Source organism: Pipistrellus kuhlii, unplaced genomic scaffold, assembly GCF_014108245.1.
Source record: "Pipistrellus kuhlii isolate mPipKuh1 unplaced genomic scaffold, mPipKuh1.p scaffold_m20_p_13, whole genome shotgun sequence".
Lineage (NCBI taxonomy): Eukaryota > Metazoa > Chordata > Mammalia > Chiroptera > Vespertilionidae > Pipistrellus > Pipistrellus kuhlii.
In genome coordinates this window covers 30,334,879-30,353,370 of record NW_023425438.1, presented here as the reverse complement: position 1 = coordinate 30,353,370, position 18,492 = coordinate 30,334,879, and the positions used below count along the sequence as shown (strand labels likewise).

Sequence of the window (18,492 nt, the reverse complement as noted above, 5' to 3'; positions counted from 1 at the left end):
GCAAGGGAAAATTGCCTTAGCCTCCAGGTCTTCACCTGGAAGCTGAGGTAAGTACCCTGTGTTTTCATCAGATGCAGGGGCCAAACTAGAAGGGTTAAAATTTAAATAGCAGTTTTTACCAAAGTATGGTTGCCACTATATTTCAATCCTGCTTCCCAATCATTAAATGGGGATCATAACAGCATCTAAATTGTGAAAGATAATAAGATGAAGTATGTAAAATGCTTAGTACAGAGCCTGACACAAAATAATGTCAACTACATGTGTCAATACCTCAACATCCTTATTTTATTTCCAAGAACCTAGAGCTGGAGTGCAAATGGAATCATCCATGTTCTGTGGTGGCTCTCAGAGGTGCAGACGTGACAGGAACCATCCTGTGGGGGAGGGGGTCCTGGGCCTTGAGGAGGCTGTGGGAGGGGCCCAGGTCTGTTTCTCCACCGAGGCACTATTGGCATTTTGGACAAGGTAATCTTTTGTTGGGAGGGGCCATCCTGTGAATTTTAGAATGTTTAGCAGCATCTCGGACCTCTTCTTACTATGGGCAATTATTAGCAACCTTCTAGTTGTGACAATAAAAATAAAATTAAAAAAACAACATGCCTCTAGACTTTGCCACATGATGGGGGGGGGGGGGCAAAATTACCCTTGGTTGAAAAATAATGGTCTGTGCAGGTAGGGAAGTTTGGGGGCATCCCCAAAGATACCTGGCTGAGCCAAGCTGGGGAGGCGGGAAGGAGTGTGATCGGGATGGAGGCTCCCCTTCCCTAGGCAGGACTCAGGTTGGCCCTCAGGGTTGAGTCCAGGGGTTGGTCTTGGGACATCCCCCACCCCCACCCCGCCACACCCCCTGATTTCCCCTAGTAAACATGTGGCCTAGGATGTGAACTTCCAGCATTCCTATATAGTAACCAGTAACCAGCCTAAGGGAATAGTGACCAATCAGAGGGCTATAGGGGAATTGGATTGGCAGCCTTTATAGGGAAAAAGAACTCAGTGGGACCCTCTCCCCCTCCTCACGTGGGAGACCATTCTATGGGACTCTTTCCCTCTCCCCACGCGGAGTCTGTACTTGTTCTTCAATAAATCTCCACCTTTGCTGTACCACCTTCTGTCCGTGGATTCATTCTTCGGATCCGGCGGACAAAGAATCCAGGTTCCAGTCCAAAAATTCCATTTCCGTAGGAAGGTGTGGGCCCTGTGGGTTTTTGTCTGTTTCCTAAAGGCAGGGAGGAATTTTAAGGGAGGTCTCAGGGGAGGATCTCAATAGAATATTCACATCAGCTTTGCAGGTGTGTCCTTTAATACGATGATTCATCGAAATGAGCGAGTGTAGAGAGTCAGTGTCACGGTCTCTGGCGATCAGTCGGTGCTAGGGTAGGGGTCCTGATTACAAGTTGGTTTTACCTGTTCACTTTGGTTTTGCTGCTTTTCTGGGCCAAAGCTAAAACACAATTGACGCCTAGATGTTCTAGTTTGACCAAAACTCTTGTCTCTGTGGTCAACAGACCGGAAGCTTTGTTCCAGAAGCTTTATTATAATAGATGCTGGTCAGACCCTCCTTGTTCTCAGGGCCAAAGGTTAAGGAAGTGGTCTTGCTGGGAGCAGGAGGCAGGTGAGTCTGGATGGGGCCCATGTGAACCCATTATCTTCTCAGTTCCCCATTCCACCCGCTAATGAATTTTTATAGCTTCTCACTGTCCTGCCTCCCCGTGGCCGAGGTCCAGCGGTAGTATTTCTGTGGATCCCTGGGGTGAGGGGGCCGTGGAAGGAAAAACTTTCCCTCTACCAGCTTAGGTTTGAGGGGTGAGGGTAGGGGCAGGGGCATGTGAGTTAACTAACAATAGACAGATTCACAAAAGAAAAGGTGAGGTTTGCACGCATACTAAAAGTGGGCACAAGGACTAATGAGTAACTCACGGAATAACCAGACGTAAAGGTTTAGGTTCCAGTTTAACCAGAGCAGGGATTAGGGCTTTTGTAGGGTTAGGATGAAGGCTCTGATGAGGCTTGGCTTGTTGACACAATTTCTTTGGGCACCTCCCCGGAGCAATGGGGATGGGGTCCGGGCAGCTGATTTCCCTGAAGCTCCAGGCAGTCAGGTGAGATTTCTAAGGGAAGTGCAGGTGAGATTTCTTTCTGGTCTGTCCTTGGATTATTGGTTCATCCAGGGAAGTATCTGGGGAGGGAGAAGGAGTGAGAAAAAGAAATGGGGGTGAGTGACTGTGACCTTTGGGAGCCCCAATATTTTTGCCTGTCAAAGGAGGCCAAACCCCAGCCAGGAAGCCTTTCCAAACATGAGCAGGAAAAGCCGCTCCTTGTTGCTAAATGCTTCGTGTAGGTTATTTATTGCTATGTAATAAATTACCCTAAAATGCCAGGGCTTTAAAAACAAACGTTTAACATTCCTAAGAGTATCTGAGAGCCAGGAATTTGGAAGCCGCTAAGCTGGCGACTCCGGGTTTCTCAGGAAGCCACCGTCCTCTGAGCACTTCATCGGAGCTGGAGAGGTGCGTCCAGGATGGCTCCTCACAGGCCGTGGACCTCCCACAGGGCTGCCTGGGTGTCCTCACAACACAGCAGGGGCTCCTTCCAGAGGGAGCAGTCCAAGATGGAAGCTGAGGCGGAAGTCTGATGGCTCTGGTCAGCTGACCTCTAAGGCACGTGCCATCTCTTCTGCTGCATTCTGCTGGTCACGCAGACCCATCAAGCTCCAAGGAAGGAGACCACACAACATGACAGCCTGGCGGTGGGGATCGCCGGGCACCAGCTGAGAGGCGGGCTACCCGATTTTCAGTTCTCTCTCCCAGAAGAAGGTCCACCTGGGCACCGGCCCAGCTGTCAGCCTGGTTCAGGCCCAACCTGGCAGAAGCCTCTGAGACCGAATGCCCAAAGCACTGGGGGGATCTGGTGCTGCTCCCCATGGCCTCCGTCTCCCTCCTCGCTGAGCAGCACAGCCGCTCAGAGTTGGGTGAATCAGGCCATCCGTGGGGGAGTGAAGGCTAAATGCCAGGCACTGGGAGGGAGAAGCCCTGGGCTAGCGAGCCCTTCTCCGAGCCAGGACTGGGATAGGAAACCCTCTGGCTGGGTGTGAGTACACACACACACACACACACACACACACACACAGTAGGGAAACGTGATTGTAAAAGTTGGCCCAAGATGCAGCGGAGGGGAGCAGGATGGGGCTGGGGCAATTCCGCAGGCCTCATCAAGGAGGTAGGACACTGGTTAAGTCCTAACACGATCTGCCTGAGCCCAGAGATGACGAACTATAGACATCTTCCCACTGCTTCCCGTTGTTTCTTGCCTCCCAGTCATCGCCTGTGCTCGTCCCTCCAGCAAGACCACCTCTCCCCTTCTTGTTAACTCCTCTTATCCCTCCAGATTCAGCGAGGAGCACCGCCTCCAAGAAGCCATCCCCGATGCCCTCCCATCTGAGGTAGGCGCCCACCTCCGTGGTCTCCGAGCACCTCACACTCACAATCCCCCCGCGTGGCCACACGCACTGCTCGCTCCCCACGACCCTGAACCTCCCTGAGGGCAGGCGACCGCGTCCGGTTCAAACCACATGGTGCCCAGCACAGTTCCTGGTGCAGACGCTGCGCTGAATGTGTTTGTAAAAGGATGGGCTCGGGAGACAACAGAGAACTCATGGTCCTTCTCCCTCTCATTGTCTTCGAGCAAACTCAGAGCCGTCGCTAGAACCGCTCTCCTCTGCCCCTTCCCATCCCGAGAAAAGGTAACCTGGGCCTTTCTAGTTAGGAGCGTAGAGCATGTGTGCGAAGCAGCTTTGGGTACAGAAGGCGCCGAAGGAAAGGTGGGCAGGAGCAGCATCTGTTCCCGGGACATCCTGGCTTTGCAGGAGGAGCTGGCGGCTAACACCGGGCGGAGCCTCCCCGAGCTGACAACCTGTGGGAAAATCTCCTGGCCCCGCAGGCCCCCTGATAGCCGTCGGAGGGGCTGGAAGGAGGCTGTGTTTATAGAGACTCAAGGCCGCCACATGGAGTGACCCCAGCAGGAGCTCAGCCATTGGAGAGTCACAGGGGTGGAAGGCCCCGGACACTCCACGTCCCCTTGCGCTGCCCGGAGGCCCCCTGGCTGCCACCGCGGGGCACGTGTCAGGCCTGTCATTATTCACAGCCACTCGCTCGGTTCTTTTTCCACCTGCGTCAGGTTAATATTTTACATATTAACTGGTGTTTTGTTTTGGTTCTGTTTGCTGAAACCTCATGTACGCAGAAGGAATGAGCTGTCTCCTTGGTCCAAGGCACACCATCTCTATCAGCCCTGGCATGGCTCACTTCTACGTACGTTTGTTTTTTTTAACCTCTTCACCCCATCCCCAATCTCACTTTTCTCCTCTTACCATGCCTGCGATTCTGTATGTCCCACTCCTCTGTATTTCCATTTGTATCAGGCCCCGTATTGGTATTATTGTGTGCCTATTTAAAATAATAATAATAATAATAATAATAATAACCTTCAGTGTTCCTTTGTGCACATATCACTCTCTCCTCACTTTTTTCCAGGCAGGGTTCTGAGGTCTTGAGATGGCTCTATGTTGACCAAGAAGAATATGGACCTGAGCACTCCCTTTTGCCTGCTGAATAGCACTCGTCTGCAGAGCACACGTTTTATTGTATCTGCTTTACTATTCGTAAACTTCTGGGTGTTTCCAAAGCTTCACTCTTACAAACGATTCTGCGAGAACATACTCACTCCTTGGGGAGCTGGGCAGGAGTCTCTTTGGGCTCGGCACCCAGGAGGGCTGGGCGTGGGGTGGGTCCATATTCTATTTCACTGAACACTTCCAAGCTGCTGCCGGGAAAGCTTACACCCGTCCACAGGCCTGTGAGCATTTCTGTTTTCCTCCACCTTTGGCAGAACTTGATACCATCCAACTTCTTCATATCAGCCATTCCGATAGGTATATGATCCATAGCTACACCGGAAGTCTGGTAGCAACCATACTTGGGTAAAAAATACCATGTAATATCTTAACCTTGCTGTTTTGGGTTCTGTACTCATGTAAACGTTTCTTTGATTTTTTTTCTGAATGTATGGATGCTATCCCAATACTCCACTGAGGATGGTTCAAATATCCCATTGATTGTGATTTCACTGGTCATCGAAGCACGTTCCTGGGACCCAAGATCGTTCCATGATCCTAGATGGCCTCAGTAGCTACTGATAGTGCATTCCTGTTGACTCAGTGGTCTCAGAATCTGGATAGCACGATTATTCTAGATTGTCCAGGTGGTCCCAGATAAGGATAATGTGTTTCTGTCGAGTCAGTGATTCGTAGATACTTTATAGATAACTAACTTGCTCAGTGTCACTTCTGTAAAATGCTTTTCTCGAAACCCTCAGAGGTCCCTACCGCCTCTAGAAACCTTCCTCTCCCTTCTTTCTGTTTGACTATAAAAGAAGTATTGTCTTCCTTCCTGGGTTTTGCCTTTAAAAAAAAAAAAAAACATTTGCTTGTCCTCATAAATTAATTTTCTAATGGATTTTTCGTCTCATGCTTTTGAGTCTCGAAATCCTGGATTCTCAGGGGATCAAAAAGGATTCATGGCCCAGAAAGATTTGCGAGAAAAACATAGTGGAAAAGAGCTGAAGAGCATACAGCTCCTTTGGGCCAGCCCCACTGGGTCCAACCATGGTGGCCGGGCGGGGAAGGAGAGTGCTGGAAGGAAGGAGAGGAAAGTTCCCATGGGCTACAAACCCAAACGCTGGCAGCTGAGGCAGGCCGTGGGGAAGGAGGGTGCAGGGTTAAGGTTAGGGTAAGGGTAAGGGTTAGGGTTAGGGTTAGGGCCAGGCTGCGAGCAGCAGGGAGCATGGAGACGTGGTTCCGAGGTTGGCAGATGCCGCCCTATAGCACTTCCCACAACTCCCGCTGGTTGCTGCCGGGTGGAGGTCCGGCCTCTTACCAGATCCTTCCATTTTCTTCCAGAGAACCCAAAACTCAGAATGTTTATGTGGAAATTCTCCTCTAAAAATTTTTTTTAAAAATAAAATAAGGTAACTATGGAAAACTTCAAACATAGTGAAAAGCGGCAAATCAATATAATGAACCTGCTTGCCCTTATCACCAAGTGTCAACAAGCACCAACTCATGGTCAGTTCTGTTCCATCTGTAATCCCACCCACATCCCCCTCCCCTGAATATTGGGAAGTAAATCCTAGACTCACCCATTTTCTTTGTAAAAATAAGGACTCGTGTTTCTAACCATACACAATGTCATAGCTAAATAAACCCCGGTAACTCCACATTAAATAGCCTGTCAGTGTTAACATTTACAATTTTTTCCATGAAGGTCACCAATGTTTATAGTATTTTATATTTTTACAGTTTGTTTGAAATGGGATCCAAACAAAGTCTGCACATGGCACGCGATTGATGTTTTTACGTTTCCTTTGACCTATAGGCTCGCTCCCCTTCTTTTTTGTCCCTTGCAATGTATTTGTTAAAGAAGCCAAGCCCTGGGCCCTGACTGGGTAGCTCAGCTGGTTAGAGCATCAATCCCGATACCCCAAGATGGTGGGTTCAATCCCGGTCAAGGCACATACAAGAAGCAACCAATGAATGCATAAATGAGTGGAACAACAAATCTGCCTCTCTCTAAAACCAATTAAAAATTGTTTTTCTAAAAACAACAACAAAAAACAACAACAAAGAAGAAGCCATGCCTGTGGTCATATAGAGTTTCCCACAGTCTGGGTTTTGCTGGTGTCATTTACATGCTCCTCTGTCTCCTGCATTTCCTGCAAATTGGTAGATGGATTTAAAAGCGAAAGCTCTCATAACAAAATGTTCCTAACCTTTTGAAAGGAATCTTTAAATACTGTCTGAGCCAGACAAAATATCTCCTGGAACTGGACACGACCCGCATGCTACTAATTATGCCGCCTTTAACTTAGCCGTTAGCAGAAGGGTCACGGGCAGAAGGATGCAGGGTCCTCTGTCCTGAGCCGAGCCCCAGAGACTGCAAGATCAGAATGAAGATGAAGGATCTGTAGGCCTCACTTTCCAGGCAGAATCCGTCTCCAAGAGGTGGCAAGCCCCAGGGATGGGAAAGGGGTGAGCACCGTGTGGAGGCAGACAGAGCCGGTCCGAGCCAGCACAGAAGAGGAGAGATGCCTGGGCCCAGGCCCCAGGGAGCCTCTGCCCCGCCCCACCCCGGGGCCTTGGGAGTCCTCCAGAAGTAGGCAATCCGAGGAAAAGGGGGCTGGCCCCACCGGCTGGGATGAGGAGCAGGACAGCTTGATGGAGTGGAGACTGTACTAGAAGACCAGTTGCATTCAGGAAAACAGAAATGTATGTTTCTTCCTCACTAGAGTTTGGAGTCTGCAGTTTCTACCCACTCCAATGGGGGCCGCCAGGGCCCCCCAGAACGCCTTTGCAGCACATCTTGGAGAGGAGTGGCCCCTTCCGGTGGGAGACCTGGACTGAGGAGATGAGAGGGGCCCTCAGAGGGCTATGACAACGCGAGAAACCCTCCCCTTCCTCCTCTCTGCTTGACTTGGATAGAAGTATTGTCTTATTTCCTGGGTTTTGCCTTTTTTTAAAAAACACAAACAAACAAAAAAAAAACACACACATCTGTGTGGCCTCAGAATTAATTTACTAATGGATTTTGTTTTCCGATCTGCACTGAGGCTCTAAGATTTTGGTAGAAGAATTTTGGCGGTGTCCATTTACTATGATGTTTAGTCATTTTCTGGGCTCATATTTTATATTTCCTGTTTCTTTTCCATTATGTCTCTTGCTTATTTGTATCTCATAAGTAAGTACTTGTGGTAAGTCACATTTTCCTTTCCAGCAGTAACAGGCAATTAACTTAAAACAATGAACGTTTTCTTGTCTATATTTGGTTCTATCAACAATCAGAACTTTCAGCTCTCATCTATGAGAAACAAAATAATTTTGCTTTTCACTGCCTACCAGATAAAGGCAAAAAGTATTCAAAAGAATGAAAAAGTTATCATATGATGGAAAAGACATGTTTAATAACAAAATACTAAGAACACTGAATACCAATGATGCATTCCCCGCCTCCCCAATCTAATTACAAAATACATAAAACAAAAATGGTTATAAGTACAAGGAAAGTTCTTCTAGAAAAACAATGACAGTAAGGTATTTTACTGGCCTATCGTCAATTATGCTTGAATTCTGCTACATAAAAATAGAGGTGCAAATATGGCAGCTTAACCAAATAGGATATTTTCCTCAAATAGCAAGAACACGGCAGGTCTGATAGGCCTCCGGGACCAGTACAGAGGTTTGGGAAATTATCAAAATTCAGGCTCTTTCTAACTTCATGCTCTGCTATAGTGTGTTGTTTTTTACCTTGAAAGGTAGCAGAATATGCCACCCCAAAATGTGCCACTCTGGCATAAATATTATTTTGAGCTGCTAAAGGCAGTTGAGAAGTAAATACAGGCCCTAGCCTGTTTGGTTCGGTGGATTAGGTGTCAGCCTGCAGACTGAAGGGTCCTGGGTTTGATTCCAGTCAAGGGCACATACCCGGGTTTCGGGCTTAATCCCCAGTAGGGAGCGGGCAATGAATCTCTCTTATCACTGATGTTTCTTTCCTTTTAATATAGTTTATTGATTTTTTTACAGAGAGGAAGAGAGAGGGATAGAGAGTTAGAAACATCGATGAGAGAGAATTATCAATCAGCTGCCTCCTGCACAAACCCCACTGGGGATGTGCCCGCAACCAATGTACATGCCCTTGACCGGAATTGAACCTGAGATCCTTCAATCTGCAGGCCGACACTCTATCCACTGAGCCAAACTGGTTTCGGCTCATCATTGATGTTTCTCTCTCTCTCCCTCTTTCTTCTTCTCAGAAATCAACAAAAATATTTTTTTTAAAAAAGGGGGGGGGGGGTGTGAGGAATAAATACAAGAAAAGCTCTCTTGCCCTCCCCCTATTTTCCTAAAAGCATGACATAAATTTATAAAGGTGTCCCCTCCCCCGTCTCTACCAGAAAGAACAGAAGTTAGTCATTAGAGATAATTCTAAACACTTACTAGTCTGGATACAGCACAGAGGAATCTACCACATGCAGCCAACTGAAGTACTAGGTAACATAGGGATTTTCAGCAAGATCCATACCTCCCTCTCTAACTCACTGACTTCTCTGCCTCCTTTGACAGCGACACACTGTGTCCCCATCTCTCTGGCCTGTCACACCAGCTGTTTTCTTAACTACTCTCTCTCTATTTCAACAACACTCCCACTGGTTGGTTGAGTGGTGCCCTTCTCAGCTCTGCCAGAAACCATCCATACTCATGGATGCTGCTCAGCTCTTACGTTAGCTTCTGAGACGGTCCCAGCCCCTGAGAAAAAGTATCTTAGAGACAGAATTAATAGATCTCTTGTGCTGTGTATAATTTCCAACTGTCCATGGCAACTTCCCATATGGTCTCATACATCACATGCTAGGCCACAAACACAATCTCAAGTAGTTCAAAAAGAACAGAAATTATATCTGCTATGTTCTCTGGCCAAAATAGAATGAAATATAAAGTAACAACCAAAACAAATAAAAATAAACCAACTACTTGGACATTTTAAATGTTTTACTGAATCAGCAATTGGATTGGAAAGAAAATCAAGAACAAAAAAGGAGTTTATTCAGAAAACAATGATGGTTAAAACATGTCACAATAATCTCTGGAATGTATTCATAGCAGTACTTTTAGAAATTTTTATAATTTGAAATGTTCTCTGTTTTAGAGGTTGATAAAAAGAGAACATTTTAGAAAGAATTCCTCTGAAGATATTAGAAAAGGAATGAGAAGATAAGTCAGGCTAAAGAGGAAGAAGAAGCCGAGACCGGTTTGGCTCAGTGGATAGAGCGTAGGCCTGCAGACTAAAGGTCCCAGGTTCGATTCCGGTCAAGGGCATGTACCTTGGTTGCGGGCACATCCCCAGTAGGGGGTGTACAAGCGACAACTGATCAATGATTCTCTCTCATTGATGTTTCCAACTCTCTATCCCTCTCTCCTCCTCTCTGTAAAAAATCAATAAAATGTATTAAAAAAATAAATAAAAATAAAGAGGAAGAAGAAAATCTATACTAATAAAAGGGTACTATGCTAATTAGACCGGACGTCTTCTAGATGTCCTTCCTGACAAAGCCAGAGGCGTGGCCGGCCTGCAAACCACCTGCGGCCCCTCACCCAGACCAGCACTGCCCCCAGCAGGGACCCCCACCCCGACCCAGGCCCCATGCAGGGCAGGCTGCCAGCCCCCTCCGCCCATGCACCAGGCGTCTATCCTATATATTAAAAGGGTAAAATGCAAATTGACCCTAACAGCAGAACGACCACTGGGCCATTCACTATGAGGTGCACTGACCACCTCTTGGTCCCTTTCCCTGCCAGCAGGCTCCAATCGCCTGCTGGCCACCTGCTGTGGGGGCAGGGCCGGCAAGTGGGCGGGAATGGCCGACCTTTCAGTCCCTTCCCCTGGCCATGTGGCACCGATCACCTGATGGTGAATGGCGGGAGCCAGGGGTGGATGGCATGGGGGGGAGGGGAAGGTGGCTGCAGGCAGCTGGAGAAGATGGCCCTGATTGCAGGCCAGGCTTAGGGACTGTACCTGAGCACGGATTTTGCGCACCAGGCCTCTAGTGTGACAATAAAAGTAGAAGGAAATACTTTTGAAAATGAAAAATAATTTTACTGGTTCAATAAGTAAAATCAAAAGCTAAGTATTTGAAAAGTAAAGCCATAATTTAATAAATTTTGAATTGAGGAAGGAGATACCAATGAATATATAATATAAAAATTTAAAAATAAGAAAATAGAACACAAAAGTATATGCTCATAAGGTTTGAACATATGAAAAGAACAATTTTTTTTTAACAATCTGTAAGTCCAAACTTCACCTAATAAATATTAAGCTAATAACTTGAGAAGAAGGGAGAAATGTAGAAGATAATTCAACTAGAAGTGCCTGTGTGTGTGTGTGTGTGTTAGTTTTCTGTTGCTGCATAACAAATTACCACAGATTCTGTGGCTTCCATGAATACATATTTATTCTTCTACTTTCCTTGGTTCAGGAGTTCAGGTATCACTTAGCTGGGTCCTGGGCTCAGTGTTCCACAGGTAGAAATCAAGATGTTGGCTGCACTGTGTTCTCATCTGGTAGTTTGACTGGGGGGGACCTGCTTCCAAGGTCATTGGTTGTTAGCAGAATTCGTTTGCTTGTGTCTGCAGGGCTGAGGGCCCAGCTCCTTCCTGACCGCTGGCTATCCTCAAGCCCTAAGGCCGCCCGCAGTCTCTTCCCAGGTGGCCCTCTCGAAAGGCAGTTAGTTCACAACATGGCACTTTGCTTCTTCACGGCCAAGAGGGCGATCCCTCTCTCCTCTCTACCGAACAGTCTTATATAACAAACATAATCAAGCAGTGACATTCTATCACCTTAGCCACCGGACACACCTAATCAAGGCACTGACATCTCCTCACCTTTGCCATGGCATATTGGCTAGAAGCAAGTCATGGGTTCCACTTGCATTTGATGGGAGGGGATTGACTATACAGGAGTAAGTATCACTCACTGGAGTCACCTCAGCTGGCCACTACATGTTACTACCTACGACAATACAGGTGTACGCTAAATCCCACCCAACTTTCCAAGGCTAATGACTTTACGTTAAAAATGGCAGTCAAGCCGAAACCGGTTTGGCTCAATGGATAGAGCGTCGGCTTGGGGACTGAAGGGTTCCAGGTTCGATTCCGGTTAAGGGCATGTACCTTGGTTGCGGGCATATTCCCAGTAAAGGGTGTGCAAGAGGCAGCTGATTAATGACTCTCTCTCATCCATGTTTCTAACTCTGAATCTCTCTCCCTTCCTCTCTGTACAAAATCAATAAAATATATATATATTTTTTAAAATGGCAGTCAAGGAATTCTGTCCCTTGAAGGTAAGACTGAAGCTCCAAAGGAAGCATGTGCAACAGACAAAACAAGTCTTTGAGACCAGTCTTGGGCCCTGCACCATATGCACTTCAATACCATTGCTACATCCCAATCTACAGCTCAGCTTGTGAGTCTAACCTCTGTCCCCCACTTCTTCCTGACTTCAAACCAGCTACATACTGTCCATCCTTGGCTTCACTTTTTGGTTTGACAAGCAGCTTCCCCAGTGGAGTCTTGCTCTCCATGGCATCATTTTCTCTTGCTAAGGCCATAGGTGCAATGCATACAACTTTAGGGATCTAGAGACATTCTGGGCCTCCCTCCTCGGTCTTCTCTCTTGTCCTATACCTGCTTACCCACCAGGTGTTGCAAATATTCTGATCCGTATGCTGATGGTCCTATCTGTGATTGGTGCCTTAAAGAAAGGGGCAATAACCCTGGCCCGGTGGCTCCGTTGACTGGAGCATTGCCCTGTACACCAAAAGGTTTGGGTTTAATCCCTGGTAGGTGCATGTATGGAAGGCAACCAGTCAATGTGTCTCTCTTACATCAATGTCTCTCTCACTCTCTCTCCCTCTCTCTCTCTCTCTCTCTCTCTCTCAAAAAAAAAAAAAATCAATAAAAACATATCCTTGGGTGAGGATTTAAAAATGTGGCCCATTCCAAGATATAAAACTACATATGCAGCCAATCCTCTCCCATCCATATTTCTTCCTCTCTCTCTCTCTCTCTCTCTCTCTCGCTCTCGCTCTCGCTCTCGCTCTCTCTTGCTCTCGCTCTCTCTTTCTTCTCCCCCCTGCCGGTGTCTGTCTCTCTGTCTCTCCCTCCTCTCTCTGTAAAAATCAATTAAAAAAATCTTTTTTAAAAAAAGAAGGGATTGACAATGAACCATCTTCCCAGGAACTCCCAACTATTTCAGGACATGCATCCACTGAAGAGTATTTTATTTTCAAGGTGGAGGTAGAAATGGTCTTATGATTCCTGAATCCTTTGCAGGATCTGACAGTCTGCGCCTTTGTCCGTGGCTAATGTAGAACTGGCACTGGGACTGTCTGCCAGAGTGGCTGGCCAGTGTTGGGCAGGGGTACCTGTGTGCACAGCCTAAGATGGGGAGGGATTATTTGGGCGGCGCAGATCTGAGGCCTGTGGAGAAAGGGAGAGCTTGTGCTTTCTGAAGTGGGAAACCCTGGAGAGTTTGTCCGAACATCCTCCCAGAGAAGGCGGGCTCTCTGGAGTTCATCGTAAAGTGCCTGCTGCATCAGTAAAGCTCTTGGCTTGTTAGCACAGACATAAAGAAAAAATGTCTCAAAGTCTCCACAGGGAGGGCAATAATGAGAAAGGATAAGAAGCACTGCTCTAGAAAACCTTCATCTGCAGCTATAAACCACACACACATCTCACATTAACATATGCATAAAACAGATTTAATTAATATATTATGGGAAACATTGCCCCATGGCCAAAGAGGCTTTATCCCAAGAATGATTAAAGGAATTGCTACAAAGGCAACTATTATTAATACTAAAAATAAAGTACCACCCATATCACTGGGTTAAATAGTGAAAAATAACAGACACTGAAACAGAACTTGATAAAATTCAGTACCCACTTCTCATTTTAAGAGAGAGAGGGAGAAAATACAAAAAATCACCATAACAAAATACAGAGCTATTTAAAACAGAGCTGATATTATTTTGAGTGCAAAACAAAAGAATTGTTATTAAAAACAGCAACAACCAGCCCTAGCCAGTTTGGCTCAGTGGATAGAGCATCTGCCTGCTGGTTAAAGGGTCCCAGGTTCGATTCTGGACAAGGGCACATGGCTTGGTTGTGGGCTCTATTCCCCCACCACAGTAGGGGGCTTGCAGGAGGCAGCCAATCAATGATTCTCTTTCATCATTGAAGCTCTTATCTCTTTTCCTCTCTGAAATCAAGAAAAACATATTTTAAGCAGAGTATGGTCATATTCTTATAGAATTCTATCAGTTATTCTATCCACATACCTATAGCATCTCCCAATTATTTATATATATATATATTCCTACCTAATAAAAAAGAAGCATGCAAATTGACCACACCTTTGCTATGCCCACAAGCCATGCCCACCAGCCAATCAGGGAGAGTATGCAAATTAACCCAACCAAGATGACAGTTAATTTGCATATCCAGGCCAGAGCAAAGACTGAAGACAGCATAGAAAGAAACCAAGGGCTGCAGAAGGAAGCAAAGCTGCAGAGAAGCAAGCAAGCAGGGCGGGGGAGAAGGGAGGGAATCAGGCAGGGTGGGGAGAAGGGAGGAAAACAGGCGGGCTCAGGGAGAAGGGAGAGAAGCAGGCAGGGCAGCAACTGACGGCAGCAGGAAACGCTATTGCAGGAATCTTCCTGCAATGGGCCTCTAGTATATATATATGGAATGTTTGTCTTTGGGCAATAGGATTTACACTGAGGTGTGTGTGTGTGTGTGTGTGTGTTAACTTTGTTGTACTTTTTTATATTACTTAAATTTTTATAATAAAATTTGTTATTTTTAAACAAAAACAATAAAGTTGTTCCACATTTTCCAAAATCTTTCTTTGTAGGCATTGGAGGTGGATTCGATTTCAGGAGGAGGTGGGTCCTTGTGGCACAAGGTGGGTCTGAGGGTGTCGACAAATGGCACAAGGCCTCTGGGATGTTAGGAGGCCCTCTAGGGTTCATTGTAAAGTGCCTGCTGCATCACTGTGGCAAAGACTCCTCAGCTTCAAATGCCACCATAGTCAGCCGCAGCCACCAAAGAAGTCACGTGGCCTCTAAGGTCAGCAAAGTAAGTCTCATCTGCTTCTAACTTTGGAGACTACCCAACATTGGCTTCATGGTGACATTGAGGCTGGCTCTGTCCTTCTCAGCCCACAAGCCAGAGAGCTGCCTGTGTGACTGTCCTGAACTCGCAGCCACGTGACCAAGTTCCCCACTCCATCGTCCAAGCTGGAGTTTTTTAACAGGAAAGGCATCTGGGCATAGAACGGTCATCCTCACATTCCTGTTTTATTGTTCCTCTTCTTGTATCTGGTTGTCCTCAGATGTTTGGCAGGAAATTTATCATTTTATGTCTTTGCTTCCTGTATTTTAATAGACACGGTGGCAGTATCTGTGGCTACAGCACGTAGGCGGCCGGGGTTTTGTGAGACCGAGCGCATGGTGGAAGAGTTGTGGGCTTCCAGCCCTGCTTCCTGAGAGTTGGCGCTGGCCCTCCCATTCAATCTTTCTAGCCTACACAATGTTAACAGGCGTCCCAGCGGGACACACCAGCTCAGCAGCAGTGGGTGCAGGGGCCAGCAGCGGGGCAGTGGCAGGGACGTCTACAGTGGGAACAGGCTCCCGGCCAGGGAAAGTGCTTCTTCCAGGCTGGAGATGCTATCAGACCCTGAATGCAGGCCTCAGGGAGCTCTGCCCAAGGGCTGGGCACCACAGTAGCCACTGTCTCCAAGGGACAGAATCACTAGACTGGTTGTCATAGTAACATGGCCTTAGAAGTTGGTGACAGGCCTTCAGTGGATGTTGAGCACAGAGGACCACAGCAGGAATCACGAGGGCAGCACCTGCCAGCAGCCAAGGGAAGCTTCTCGTTGTCTATACTTACTTTTTTCTTTTTCTTTTTTTAACTAGGAAGATTATTATTTTTGTTAAAATGTAAAGGAAATAAATTTATTGAAAATGAAATCATACTACAACTCTCATGTTCTCCATGTCCTGAGTCGAAGTCTTAGAATTATTTGCTGCAATTTGTCCATCTCCTCTTCGCTCTCTAGATACATCTCATTCGGGTGCTAATTGTTCAGAGAGGCTGAGTCTCTCAGGCTGTATCCGCTTAGACAAGGCAGCAGAGACCATTTTATCGCCTCACCCCCCACCTCTGAATGACCTGTTTCTCCCCTCCGAACCCTTCATCCTTCCGTTCTTTGATTCATGATCAACTTATGTCACTGTGCCTGGCCAGGCTGTTTCCTCTCTGACCATTCTAGTTTGGGCAGATGGCTTTTGATCTACTTCTTTATGTTCATTTAGTTGCATCTTGTCCACACCGAAAGTTTACACCTCAAGAGAGCTACCTCTGTTTATTAAAAATATAATTTCACTCATTCAGTGAAAGTGGATTATGAACAAACATCAAAATGAAAACAATCCTTTCAGAAGAACCTTCTAGCTTCCTCTTAGCCTGCAGTCCACAATCGGGGCTGACGTTAAGTCTCTGCCTTATCCAGTTGCAAACCTTGGGTGACTACTATGTTTAGCCATTTTTACGGAGCCACGTCAGTTCATTCACTCAGTCTGCTCCGACAGGTTTTCGCCTCCTCTACTCTAACAAGCTCTTGCCAAGACCATGCATGAGCCCCTCCTCATGCTAACTACAATGGACATGTTTCAGCTTTCATTTCCCTGAGCCCTCTGTTCATAGGGGAAACTACTTCACATTCCCTCCATTCTTCAACTCCCTCGTCCACTGATTTCTCTCACATCTTGTCCTCCCAGTTCTTCTCCCAATCTCTCCAATCAATCCCCTCACTCTTTAGTGGGCTTCTCTTTCTTCCTTACCAGTCAGTTTTTAGGGTTTTGGTTTTTGGTGGGTTTTTTTTTTTTTGGTTTTTGGGTTTTTTTTAAAATATGTTTTTATTGATTTTATTTGAGAGAGAGAAGGCAGAGGGAGAGAGAGATAGAAACATCAGTGATGAGAGGGAATCATGGATTGGCTGCCTCCTGCACGTGCCCCACTGGGGATCAAGCCACAACCTGGGCATATGCCCCTTGACCTGAATCAGACCCAGGACCCTTCAAGCTGCAGGCTGATGCTCTATCCACTGAGCAAAACAGCTAGGGCTCAAACAAGTTCTTTTATCCTCATGTTTTAACTAACAAATATTTCTGAGCCCAGACCTCTCCACAGTTCCAGTTTCACATGCCCAACCCCTGTTAAGATGTCCTAATTTGCCCCAAATATCACACCATCATGCCACCAAGCACTGTCTCTCTTCCTGGTCTGCACTGCCTGCCTTACACCACATTCTACAGGCCAGAAAAATGTGCTTGCTCGTGGATGGAAATGAGAACCATGCTGGAGTCCCCAAAGCAGAAGTGACTCAGAGAGCTGCTATTACTATCTTTGGTTTGATCAGAAATCATGGCCTCACCCAGCCAGCATGACTCAATGGTTAAGTGTTGACCTATGAACCAAGAGGTCATGGTTCAATTCCCAGTCAGAGCACATGCCTGGATTTTGGGCTCAATTCCCAGTGTGAGGTGTGCAGGAGGCAGCCAATCAATGATTCTCCCTCATCGTTGATATATCTATCTTTCCCCTCCCTTCCTCTCTGAAATGAATTAAATATATATATATATTTTAAGGAATATGACCTCAAGAGACTTAGCAGATACTGACCTCAGAGAGGAAGTTCAGTTGTTTTCTCCTGTGTCTATGTCCCCTTAGAGGCCTTTCTCTCCCCAGGGGAGATGGGGAGAAATACGGTAACCAGTCTCCTCTGCACCAGTGATGTCAGCCAGAAATAAGTGAGTGTGAAAACAAGGAGGGGGGGCTCCAGTGGCCAGAGAACGAGCTCAGTGGGGTTCTCTGAAATGCTCTAACGTGTCCTGAGAATATGAACCAAGCTCTAAACCCTGGAGCTTTAATCTTTCAAGAACACACTTCCTTCCTGTATTTCTAATAATTACTGATTCTGGAAGTCCACCCTCTCTCTTCCAAAAGAATTGAGTCACAGAAATAGAACCATGAGAAAAGTTAGTCTGACCCGTTTGCTCTCAGAAATACATGGTGGGAAGAGCCTCGGGAAATGTGGTGGGGCTCAGGGGGGTCCTTCTCTAGCTGGTTCGTCTATCTCATGGAAAAATAAACTGAAAGAAAGGATATAAAATGTTTCAAATTAGTCATCCACAGGAAAATGATTTTGTGGGAAAGATTTCATACTTGCACTACTGTAATAGTAAAAGGAGTTTTTAACTTGATACCTATTGATGGACTTTATCAGAATACTAGAGGCCCGGTGCACGAAATTTGTGCATGGAGGGGGAGTCTGCACCCTCTCCAATCTGGGACCCCTCCAGGGATGTCCGACTGCCCATTTAGGCCCTATCCTGGGCAGTCGGACCCCTCTAACAATCCAGGACTGCTGGCTCCCAACTGCTCACCTGCCTGCTTTCCTGATTGCCCCTAACCACTTCTGCCTGCCAGCCTGATCACCCCATAACCATTCTGCTGCCAGCCTGATTGATGCCTAACTGCTCCCCTGCCAGCCTGTTTGCCCCTAACTGCCCTCCCCTTCAGGCCTAGTCACCCCTAATTGCCCTCCCTTGCAGGCCTGGTCACCCATAACTGCCCTCCCCTACAGGTCTGATTCCCTCACAACTGCTCTCCCCTTCAGGCCTGGGTCCCACCCAACTGCCCTTCCCTGCAGGCCCGGTCTCCCCCAACTTCCCTCCTCTGCCAGCCTGGTCATCCCTAACTGCCCTCTCCTGTAGGCTTGATTGCCCCCAACTGCCCTCCCTTGCAGGCCTGGTCCC

General features: G+C 46.9%; 1 long non-coding RNA gene across 1 annotated transcript; it reads left to right on the top strand.

Annotated features, from left to right (window-relative positions):
• The first annotated feature begins 62 nt into the window (after positions 1-62).
• On the top strand, positions 63-16,820 carry LOC123652223. The gene is made up of 4 exons (XR_006741429.1): positions 63-2,175; positions 2,661-2,664; positions 14,908-14,912; positions 16,808-16,820. It is a non-coding gene; the product is annotated as an uncharacterized LOC123652223 (long non-coding RNA).
• The last annotated feature ends 1,672 nt before the right edge of the window (positions 16,821-18,492 follow it).